Genomic DNA, 11,871 nt, shown 5'->3' with positions numbered 1-11,871 from the left:
GAATCACAGCCAAAACCATGCCCTGGGGACTGCCTGGTAGGACACTACTGCTACCACCTATAGATACTTAACCCTTTCCTTGTACCACCAATGGCTCTGAGCTCTGAACCTGGTGCCCACCATTGCGCCTGGAAGGAGTTTTCCCAGCTTTGGTGCCACTTCCTCCAGAGCCAAAGTCCCAGGAGGCAGCAGCCCACTGGCCCTGAGGGCATGTGATACACTGATGTCCACAAAGTGATTCAGGGGCACTATTTGCCTTTTTACCTCCTGTGGGGAGGAGTAGACCTTGCCTCCCAGGAAGATTCGCACACAGTTGGGGATTCCCTACACAGAGGAAGCGACTTCAGATGCCTGCCAGCCAAAAAAAATGATAAATGACAACAGGATGCTTCATAGGAAAAGGTTCCACAGTCAATTAATTTTGGAAAATGCCAGGTTTAACAGATTTCTTTACTCTAGGGCTTCTCATGTGATTGCGTGCATCGTGAATCTCCGGGAGGGATTACAGGACCCCCTCCTCTTTATCACCCTATGCGAGTGCTCCGCGGAAAACAGTGCATGAATCACGACTCGAAAGCAGCTAGTGACCCTATTTTTTCTCACACTTAACCTCCGAAGACCAGTCTCTACCGACACATGCCTATATTTCTAGGCATGCAAATTAGAACGGCAATTTTGGAACCTCTTAGGCTGTACAGCTGTCCCACGGTCGGATTATTTTTCAGGATGAAAGTAAGATTGCAATTATGGGTTAGTGGCACCCACAGGTCTTTCCCATCTTGGGTGTGCAGGCTTGGTGTCATCGTCTCGCCCTATCATGGCTGTGTGCTTCTCCTTACTGAAGCATCTCCGTTTGCTCTTGGCACGTTGTCCAACTTGCTTGAAGCAGTTAATGGAGCTTTAGAAAATGTCTAAGAGAGGAGCTCATGTCTGAGAGACCCTGGCTCTGCATATAGCAGACACAGAAGCTGCCAAGATTAAAATTGTCTGAAAACTCAACACAAATGTCCTGCTTATTTTTATGGTGCACAGTGTAAGAGCAGGTAATCCCACAACCAAACAGCGAATGACCTTTCAGCCATAGTCCGCATAGGAAATTGCTCCTTTCTGCATTCATCGATGATGTCTCAACTTTAGGTCAGAGTTGTATTTTATTTGAACATTGGCAGTTGAAGACTGTACCTTCCCATGCAAATCCCAGCCTTAGCTCTCTAGGCAGTAGAGGTGAATACAAGTTCGTGCTTGACTTAAATTAGCACTGCAGTTGAGCTTTTAAGAAGTTCCATTATTTAATGCTTCTTTTTTCAAATGTTCACACTTATGACTTTCTTATTATCCTGCGACTTTGGTAAAATACAAAGCTAACCCTATGAGATAGAGCCACTCATTTAAAAAAAATACCTTCTTGGGGCCACCTGGGTGGCTCATTCTGTTAAGCGTTCAACTCTGGGTTTTGGCTCAGGGCGTGATCTCAGGGTCCTGGGATCGAGCCCCACATCGGGCTCCATGCTCAGGGCAGAGTCTGCTTGTCTCTCTTCCAGCCCCCGCCCCGCTCCTCTCCCCAGCTTTCTCTCTCTCTTTCTCTCAAATAAATAAAAAAATCTTGTAAAAAAAAATCTTTTTGGGTCCTACTATGTGAAAAGTATGTGCTAGATGTAGAGGGTAAACTTGTGAATAAGACATATTTCATGCCTTTAAGAGTTTAGGCTTAAACTGTGAATGTGTTTATTTATTTAAAAGACTCTTTTCAGGCTGACTATAATCCAGGCACCATGCTGGGAGCTCAGGTAAAGCATTGAATAAGAAAATAAAGATTTCAGTTTTTTGGAGCGTAGATGTAGTGGGAGAGACAGACATTAAATCACACAGCACATAATTATTTATTGAATCATGCTTGCATTCAGAGCCACCAGGGATCAGAGCAGAATGCTACAAGGATGTGATGATCCACGTCCTGTCAGGAAGTGGCCTGTGAGCTGTGCTCCGAAGGATGAACAGGAATAAATGTGATGGAGACATGGATATAGGAAATGAGAGAAGGAGTAAAAGTTTTGGAGCAGAAGAGCCTTTTGCTGGTACTAGAGGAACGGTGGCCTGACCAGGCAGGACCTTGGAGACCAGGGGAGAATTTTGGTCTTCATGTGAAGTGCAATGGGAAGGCACAGAGCAGGTCTCCTCAGGGGAGGGACCTAATCAGATGTGCCCTTTAGAAAGGTCACTCTGGCCCTGAATTTTGAGTGGTTTGCAAGGGCAGTAATGGAGGTGGAAATACCAGTTGGGATGTTAGTCCACCAATTCAAGTGGAAAGTGCTGGTAGGTTGAACTAGAGTAGGTGTGGAAGGATGATGGTAAGAGATATAGAGATACAAGAGACATAAAAGAGTCCAAAACAACAGAACTTGGTCCTTAATTGGATGTGGGAGTTAAGGAAAGGAAAGGAAAGTCAAGGAAATTGCCAAATGCAATATGCCATGCTAAATGCTATAAGAGACTGCAGAGCCATCTGGCCAGTCACTGGGTATCAGCACAAGGATATGCAAAGACCCCACAAAGGACCTCAAGTCATATATAGTTTATTTGAAGAGGTTGGATATAAATACTGCAAATTAGCTCACCATGAAGGCACTAGATGCCGGGCGTCATGTGAGTGATACAGGCACTGTGGTTTGTAGGTGCTCCCAGGTCAGGTGTGGCTACAGCTAGCCAGGGAAGGCTTCATGAAATAGATGGCAACGACTGGCCTTGGGCAAAAGAGGAGGAAGAGAAATCCTGGTGGAGAGAACACATGGGAGAGGGTGAGGAGGAAGTAAGGATAGACATAACAAACCTAGGGAGTACCAAATGACCAGTTGTATCAAAAGGGGGGGTTTGGAGGGGGAAAGTTTGGAAAATATAAGTTTGGAAGTGTAGGTTGGGAGCAGCCATGGGGTTGCAGAATTGTATAAAAGAATTCGAAGTGTCGATTCACACCAGGGTCATCATGAGTAAGCTGTAAACCTCATGTGCTAGGGAAAGCTCAAGTTCTGGGTCTCCTTGGACCTTCTCTAAGATGAACTCTCCCCCTCCCCTGGCTTTATTGAGGTGTAATTGACATATGGCAGTGTGTAAGTTTACTGGGCGCAATGTGTTGATCTGATGCACTTATGTACTGGGAACTGATTAGCAAACACTCATCAGGTCACATAATTACCGTTTTTTTTTTTTTTTTGTGGAGAGAACGTTTAAAATTCACTCTAAGGAAGCTTCAAATAAATACTACCCTTTGAATATTCTTGGCTCTCTTGTCAAATATTAGGTGACTATATATGCAAGGTTTTATTTCTGGGCTCTTGATTCTGTTCCATCCATCTATGTGTTTATCTTTATGCCACTATTATACTGTTTTAATTATTGTAGCTGTGTTGTTGAATTCAGTCTGCTTATGTTTTGTTGAGAATTTTTGTGTCTATATTCACCAGGGATATTGGCCTTAAGTTTCTTTTTCCTTGTGGTGTTCTTATCTGGCTTTGGTATTAGAGTAATCCTGGTCCTGTAAAATGAGTTTGGGGGTATTCCCTCCTCTTCAAGTTTTGGGAAGATTTTGAGACAGATTGGTTTTAATTCTTCCTTAAATGTTTGATAGAATTCACCAGTGAAACCATCATGTCCTGGGCTTTTCTCTACTGGGAGGTTTTTGATTATTGATTCAAACTCTTTTACTCATCATTGGTACATTCAGATTTTTAAAAAAATTTCTTCCCGATTCAGTCTTGGTAGGTTGTATATTTCTAGGAATTTATCCATTTCTTCTAGGTTATCCAAGATGGTGGTGTATAATTGTTCATAGTAATCTCATGGTCCCTTATATTTCTGTGGGATCAGTGTAATATCTACTTTTCATTTCTGATTGTATTTATTTACACCCTCTTTCTTTTTTTCTTCGTCTAGCTAAAGTTTTGTCAACTTTGTTTATCTTTTTAAGAAAAAAACAGTTCCTAATTTTGTTTGAAATGCCACACCCTCAGAGAAGCCATCCTTGGCCATTAGTCCCAAAACAGCCTTTCCTTCTGTTATTTTATTATTATATGTCGGTGCTCCTATGTATTTCCCTCCCACTGTTAACCACAATGTGCAAGTATCCACTTGTTTACCATCTGCCTTGCCCACTAGGATGCAAACTCCACTTGTGAGGGTTTTGTGTGTTGCCCTTCTGTATCCTTGACCCCTAGAGTGGTGCCCAGGTGAAGCACAGTACAGACTTGGTTGCAAAGTGTATATTGTGTGGGCAGGAGTGCAGGGTTTAGATCCAAAATGAAGGCAGATCCCGATACATTCCTTGAAGGAAGATAGGACTCACTTTGGGTTAGCCAGACAATTCCTGAGCTCTGCTCAAAACCAAGCACATGGAAAACAACACACTAGTCTTTTTATAGTCTTTGAAAGTTCGAAACCCCATTATTGAGACTCCTCTTGGAATAAAGTTATGCAAGTATTTGGGATGTTCAAAGCGTGAATATTTATAATGTTTAAATTACTTTTCTAATTAACCATTTTACAAGATCTCTTTACTTTCATGCTCAACTTTTCTACTTATCTTTTAGTTAATGTCTTAAATAACTCTTCCCTTTGACTTTCTAATGAAAGCATTGCTAATTAATACTGACTCTAAAGTTGGATTTTACTGAACACTGTAAATACGAGGACATTCCATCCTGGTCTGCAAAATGCATGAGGAAAGAGGGGCCTGCTTTCGTCTATGGTTGCAGCTTCCTGTTCTTTTAGGTTGGAGATTTCCTGGTTACCTTTCTCCTGGACATGGCTCATCTCTGGGGTTCTCCATACTCGAGAGAAAAGGTGAGTCCTACTTTCAAGATTGGATGCCACCCCACTTTTAAAGTAATCCTGCCACAGGGTCAGGGGGTTGTCTGAGCCTCATAATATTGTTTGTTTGTTTGTTTGTTTGTTTGTTTTAAGTAGGTTCCTTTCCCAGTGTGGAGCCCAGCCTGGGGCTTGACTCATGACCCTGAGATTAAGACCTGAGCTAAAATCAAGAGTCAGATGCCCAACCAGGTGAGCCACCCAGGTGCCCCCAGTCTGAGCCTCAGAATATCTTGTGAGTGCTGCAAAGATGCAAACTCTTGCTGAACAGTAGACATCAGAGAGCCCACAAGCTTGTTGATAAAGCCTATGGACTGTGGAGCCAGATTGCCGGGGTTTCAATCTCAGCTCTTCTGTTTGTTAGCAGGGTGACTTAGCACATTACTCAACCTCTCTGTGCCTTGATTTCTTCACCTGACAAGGGTGGGGGGATGCTGATTATTGTACCTATTTCAGAGAACTGTGTTGTGAGGAATAAATTAGATAATATGCATAAAGCTCTAAGAAACGTGTCTGTTTTCTTTTCCTTTTTTTTTCTCAAATTCTACATATGAATGAAATCATATGGTGTTTGTCTTTCTCTGACTGACTTATTTTGCTTAACATTATACTCTCTAGCTCACTATATTGTACACCTGAAGCTAATTTAATACAGTATGTTAACTATACTGTAATTAAAAAATTTTAGAAGTGTCTGGCACATAATAAATGCTTAATAAATGTTACCAATTGTTGTACACTGAGTATATGGGGATCTTTGTCCCTACACAGAGCTTTTAACAGAGCCTGTTTCACCCATTAAAACTCATGTTTTGACAATCAACATTCAGATTTTATCCAGTAACTGTTGGTCTGGCCACTTCTTTCTTGTCTCCTCTGAACTGGTTTTTTGGCCTGCCCACGATAGGCTTCCATGCCCTGCTCTTAGCTGCTAATTTTGCTTGATTGGCTTTCTTGCCTATGACCTTGAATGGTCTTTCTGGGATATTACCTTTTGTATCACAGGTAAGAAGCAGTGCACTTCTACACCCTCCCTGGCCCTGATTCGTGAGGAGTGATGATGGAGGACCCTTGTCCTCTGCCTAGGAGTGAGCTTTCATCAATTCCTAGATCTTTAGTATTGAGCTGAAATAAAATGATAGTAGCACCATGTGTTAGGGTAGACAAGACATGGCCTTATCTAGAGGACACCCAGCCATCCAGGTGGTTATCAAGAGGAAGAAAGGGAACTAGGTCTGTTTTTCAACATTGCCCCTTATGGTCTTCGCACCCTTCTCTCTCCACCTGCCTCACTGTGGATGGTGTCTGGAGGAGTGGCCTTGTCTGGGGCAGAGCCATTAGATTCTTATACATAATCAGAACCAGATGCAACTATAGAATTTTTGCCCTTGGTCAAGCATATAGCAGATGATCCATATTCATGCAGCATTACACGAATCTCGAAAATAATCAGGCATTTCCTGATGCACCGGAGGGTAATTTGACTGGTCTTCTCCCAGACACTTCTCCAGTCCTTTGCTGTTGGGATGGTCTTCATTGCTTTTCAGCTATTTCCAAGCATCCCCATTCTGTCTTGTGATTCCATTTAAAACTTCATATTTTTCCAGGAGACTAACCCTTGACTGATCATTTGAGTTGTTGGTGTCTGGGATGAAGCGTCGCTGGTGATGAACCGACACAGCTGAAGGTCCCAGGAAATTTTTCACATGGCATCTACTGTGCATTGGGATTTGCAGAACAGCGGGCTGCTCTTCTTCAACCCACGTGATGCCCTGTCTGGTGGACGCACCGTGAATGAAGGATTGCTGGGACGTCTGAGCTTCCTCGGAAATGTCACTGCCTAATACACACGTGCAATTCAAATTACGAGGTCAAGGAGGGTGAGTTTCATCTGCCTCAGGCTCCATACACTATGTTCAGATACTAAATTCCTGGTTCATTTTCTCACCCTGGCTCTGTGAAAACTCTTAGTTCGAAAGCTGCCGCTATTCTTTTAAAAATTCCCTGGCAGTCCTGGAAGCCAGGAAAGTTTTACTTTCAAACAAGAATTTTGGTGTTTGTATCACTAAGTCCTCTATTTAATTACAATAACACATTGTTTAAATTAAGCGTCCTTTGGAAAAAATAAGGGTTTAAGTGAAGAGGAAAACATTATGTCAAAGTAGACAACGTTTTGAGAGACTAAAAAGTCTGTTTTTCAGAAAAAAAAAATTCTGAAGCATTTGTGGACTTCTCTTCCCCGTGGTCAATTTGCTCACACGGTGACCTTCATCTGGACGTGGTTCTCTACCCCTTCACCTGTGTTAGGTCTAGGAGAGAAGCATTTTCATAAAGGCAAGCCAGGCCTCCAGTCAGGATCCTACAGGGCTCTGGCAGGCCTTCTAGGAACTCGAGAGTTGAGTGCTGAACTACATAACCAGACGGTGTCAGTTTCCTTCTTTAAAGATGCCAGTTTCAGCTGGATGTATTAAGCATGTCTTCACAGTCTGGGTGGAAATTTGTAGCAGTTAGCTGTGGACCATCAAATCATGAACAAAACTAAGGAGAATTCAAGAAGCGATGGGTATAAGTACACACGGCTAGCTAGATTCTGTCCTCTCTCCCTCCTTCCCTTCTTCCCTCCTTCCTTCCTTGGCGTATTAGAAGTCTTTCAGGATGGGAGGGATTGGTAGTCTTCCTGGTAGATCTGGGGAGTAAAGAAAAAGTACCGTTTGTGTCAATTATATCTCAACAAAACAAAAAGCAAAGAGAAAACACTTTCTCTTACTCTCAGAATACTTCTGACACCAAATGTGTGGGTTTTGCCACACCAAGCAATTTTCCAGTTCTCGGTAGATGCCATTTGGGAGTCTTGCAATTCAGCTCAGTGCTGTCACTCACTGCTTGGCGTGAGCACAGGCTACAGGGGCAAAGGGCTCAGTCTGACATGACTGCCCAGACCTCCGATGCCAATCGTAAATCTTGGGTTGTCACGTGTACTTCTGACCAACTGGTTCTAAATCAGGGGTTCCGTCCTTGGGTTTGATAATTTGCTAGGACTCACAAAACTCAGGGGAACATTTATTTATGTTTATCATAAAGGGTGTTACAGAGGATACAGGCGACCAGCCGGGCAAAGCAGTGCATGGGGCGTGGTGTGGGGGAGGGGTGAGGTGCTTTCACGCCCTCTCAGGATGTGCCACCCTCCCAGCGCGCCTCCGTGTGGTCACCACCCCAAGCTCTCCGAAACCCAGAGTTTGGGCATTTTCTCATGGAGGCTTCCCCATGTAGGCATGATTGATTATTAACTCAATCTTAGCCCCATTTGGCTCCCAGGAGGATGGGGCGGGGCTGAAAGTTCCAAGCTTCTAATCACATTTGGTGTTTCTGGTGACCAGCCCTCCTCTGGCCCCCATCCGGGAGCCCCCCAGAGTCACCTCATTAGAACAAAAGACACCCCCTCACTCAGGAAATTAGAAGGGTTTTGGGAGCTCTGTGTCAGGATCAATATATATATTTGATCTGGGGGCAAAGACCAATATATATATTTTTTATTATGTCACAGTAGCAGTGAGGGCTAAACTTTATTTTACACTTCTCTTTGCCCCGGGGCACCTGGGGGGCTTGGTCAGTTACGTGTGTCTGCCTTTGGCTCAGGTCGTGGTCCCAGGGTCCTGGTAGAGAACCCCACATCAGGCTCAGCGGGGAGCCTGCTTCTCCCTTTCCCTCTGCCGCTCCCCCTGCTTGTGTATGACCGCTCTTTCCCTCTTATTCTCAAATACATAAGTGAAATCTTAAAAAACAACAACTCCCCACCCCCAATTCTCTTTGTCCCAAGCCCAGACAAAACAGGGCAATAGAAACGTGTGACAGTTGTCCTCAAAGTTGAGGTCAATCCCAGGCTTGCTTTTTCAGGTCCTGCAATGGCCACTTGAGCAGGGGCACCTGCCAGGTCCAGGAGCCCCCCGATGAGGTCCAGAGCCGGGAGAAGCTCCTGTGCTCTGCACGGCTCAGCCTGGCTTCCTGTAGGGAGGCTAGCTGCTGGGCAGGCTGGGCAGGCAAACCACACAATTGCCACAGAATGCACCTTTCTTACCGCTCTCCTTATAGGGTAGCCATTTAGGCTTTACTGAGTGATCACATCAGCTTTTACAGTTCGTGCGTGTGCCAGCTGTCCTGGGTGATCTTTCTGGAACATGCAACCAATCCTTACAGACTGCCTGTGTGGGAGGGCTGCCCTGGAGCTTGGAGGAGCACGGAGTTGAGGCGGGAAATGGCAGCAGGCCCCAAGCAGCGTCTAAGCTAGTGCAGGAGAACTCTCTCCAAGGCGAGGGGAGAGTGGTATGTGCCTTAGGGAAGAGCAGAGCCAAGATGTCAGGATGTGTGTGGAGAGCAAGGGAGAACTGATTTCAATCAGAAGAACCAGGAAAAAAGTCCTTTAAAAGGTGACAGTTAAGCCCAGCTTCGCACACCAGGTAGGATGTGGGCTGGATGTGGGATGGGAGTCAGGCGGGGAAGGCCAGGCTCAGGGGACTGGTCTGACTGGTGGTGAGAGAAACAGTTGGTTGGGGAGGGATTCGGGGGCCGATGGGGCTGGGCCTCGGCTGTCAGGTGAAGGAGTTGAGACCACGTGAATGTCAGGAAAATAATTTGGGTAACTTTGGGCAGCCTGGAAAAGGGGCCTCCCGCTGTATTGTGTGGGCTTGTGTTCCTCAGCAAAATCTGTCTTCTCCATCTTGTGAGGATTCAAAAATGCCCCCTCGGGTACTGTTTTGTTGTAACTATCTTCTTAGTGTATTGGGCAGGCTCCCGTCCGCGCACAGACAAACCCTTCCCGTCTTGTTCTGTGACTGTCACATTTGCCGTCGGATTTAAGGAATCATGGCTCTCAGTGGCCAAGAGTCTGTCACCTGCCAGGCACCTTGGTGAGTTTGTTATGTGTCTTATTTAACGCTCTTGAAAACCTGAGGTGGGAAACATTTCCCTTACTTTTCAGACAAAGAAACGGAGTCCCAGTGTGGTTCCATGAATCCTAAGACCACCCAGCTTGGAAGCAGCAGAAAAGTGTTCTGTTTGCTTTGCTTTCCACTCATTCTCCTGTCCAAGCCCCTGGAGCTTGCAGTGCTGATAAAGAATGGCAGCTGATGATGGCTGAGCTCCACACATGACATGCATGAACTCCCCACAGAAATGATGTAGGGGAAGTCCTGTTGCTATTATGCCCATTTTACAAATGAAGAAACCGTCTCAAAGATGCATGCAATTTGCCCACTGTCACAAGGCTACCAAGTGGCAAAAGCAGGATTGGAACTCAGGCTCCAAGCACATGTTTTAACTACTCTGATATAGTCAATCATCAGGGCTGGGGGTGCAGGGACTAGGGTCTAGCACGGTGCCAGGTCGATAGTGGCCCCTTACATGAATGCTTTTGAATACATTTGTGAATGCTTTATGAATGAAATTAAGCGAGCAAATGAGTGGATGGAATAAAGAATGAATGAATCATGTGTATGACACCGAGACTTAGTTCTTGATTTTTCTCCTGGACACCATGCTAGGACTTTGGTGAACCTCTCCTGCGAGAAGGGATGATACAACCTGGCCGTGACTGTGTGGTCCAGAGAGCCAGGCACCCCACAGATGTGGAAATGGGGTCAACTGCCGAACACCATACTTCTTGTCAGTTGGGCTTTGTCTGGAGGAAAGACTCTTCTATACCATGTCCTAGTGCTAAACTAGGTATGAATAATATAGAAACAATCACAAATATGTTGGGATATTTTGGTGGTTTTGTTTTTAACTAAAATACTTCTTTTTTTTAAAAAAAAAAATTTTATTATGTTATGTTAGTCACCACACAGTACATCCCCGGTTTCCGATGTAAGGCTCGATGATTCATTAGTTGTGTATAACACCCAGTGCTCCATGCAATTCGTGCCCTCCTTAATACCCATCACCGGCCTATCCCAGTCCCCCGCCCCCCTCCCCTCTGAAGCCTTCAGTTTGTTTCCCAGAGTCCATCCCTTCTCGGCCTTTTGGCTAAGATCAAGTGTAGGATCTGTTCTTATCAGTTTAACTAAAGTACTTCTTACCTGTTATGACCACTGAAATTTTAAAAAATGACTTGAGTTTTTTAGAAAAGTTTTAGATTTATCGAAAACCTGCAAAGATAGCACAGAGAGTTTCCACATGGGCCTCAGCCAGATTCCCCCGCTGTCAAAAGCTTACATCTCTGTGGTACATCAGCTTAACTAAGGAAACAACGTGGGTAGGTACTTTAATAACTAGACTCCACACTTTACTCAGATTTTGCTAGTTTTCCCCCAATGTCCCTTTTCAATTCCAAGATCCCATCCAGGATACCACATTATAGTTAGCTGTCATGTCTCCTTAGGCTCCTCGGGCCTGTGTCAGTTTCTTAGACTTTCTTTGTTATTCATGACCTTGACAACACTGAGGAGTACTGCTCAGATGTCTTGTAGAATGCTCCTGAATTTGGATTTGTCTGATGTTTTTCTCATAGTCAGCCTGGGGGTTATGAGTTTTGGGAGGAAGACCACAGAGACAAAGTACCATTCTCATTACCTCATATTAAGACTACTGCTACAATTTTTTAAAAGATTTTATTTCTTTATTTATTTAGAGAGCGAGTGGGGGAGGAGTGGGAGGGACAGAGGGAGAGGGAGAGGCTCTCAAGCCGACTCCATGCCGAGTGGGGAGCCCTGATCTGGGACCCAATCCCAGGACCCTGAGATCATGATCGGAGCTGAAACCAGGAGTCAGACGGTTAATCGGCTGAGCCACCAGGTGCCCCAAGACTACCACCAAATATTTTAAAGCTAAAATCTTCAATTTTACTTTTGACGTCTATAGCTCCACAGTCTTCCCTTTATGGTTTTTCTGATGGCCTCGTTGATTCCCTTGGAGACAGCAAGCTCTCCTGCTGGCTCACTAGGTCCTAGCTAAGTCTTAAGAGCAAAGCATTTTGTAAGGGGTTCCACTGGCCCCATTTTGCCTAGCCTGGATAAGACAATC

At 44.7% G+C, this 11,871-nt stretch overlaps 1 pseudogene; it reads left to right on the top strand.

Annotated features, from left to right (window-relative positions):
- Positions 1-10,855: 10,855 nt before the first annotated feature.
- LOC121100171 lies at positions 10,856-11,017 on the top strand (annotated as a pseudogene).
- The last annotated feature ends 854 nt before the right edge of the window (positions 11,018-11,871 follow it).

This window comes from Ursus maritimus, unplaced genomic scaffold, assembly GCF_017311325.1.
Source record: "Ursus maritimus isolate PB19 unplaced genomic scaffold, ASM1731132v1 scaffold_34, whole genome shotgun sequence".
Lineage (NCBI taxonomy): Eukaryota > Metazoa > Chordata > Mammalia > Carnivora > Ursidae > Ursus > Ursus maritimus.
Note: the sequence above shows the minus strand (reverse complement) of the source record. Positions and strands in the feature narration are given on the sequence as shown.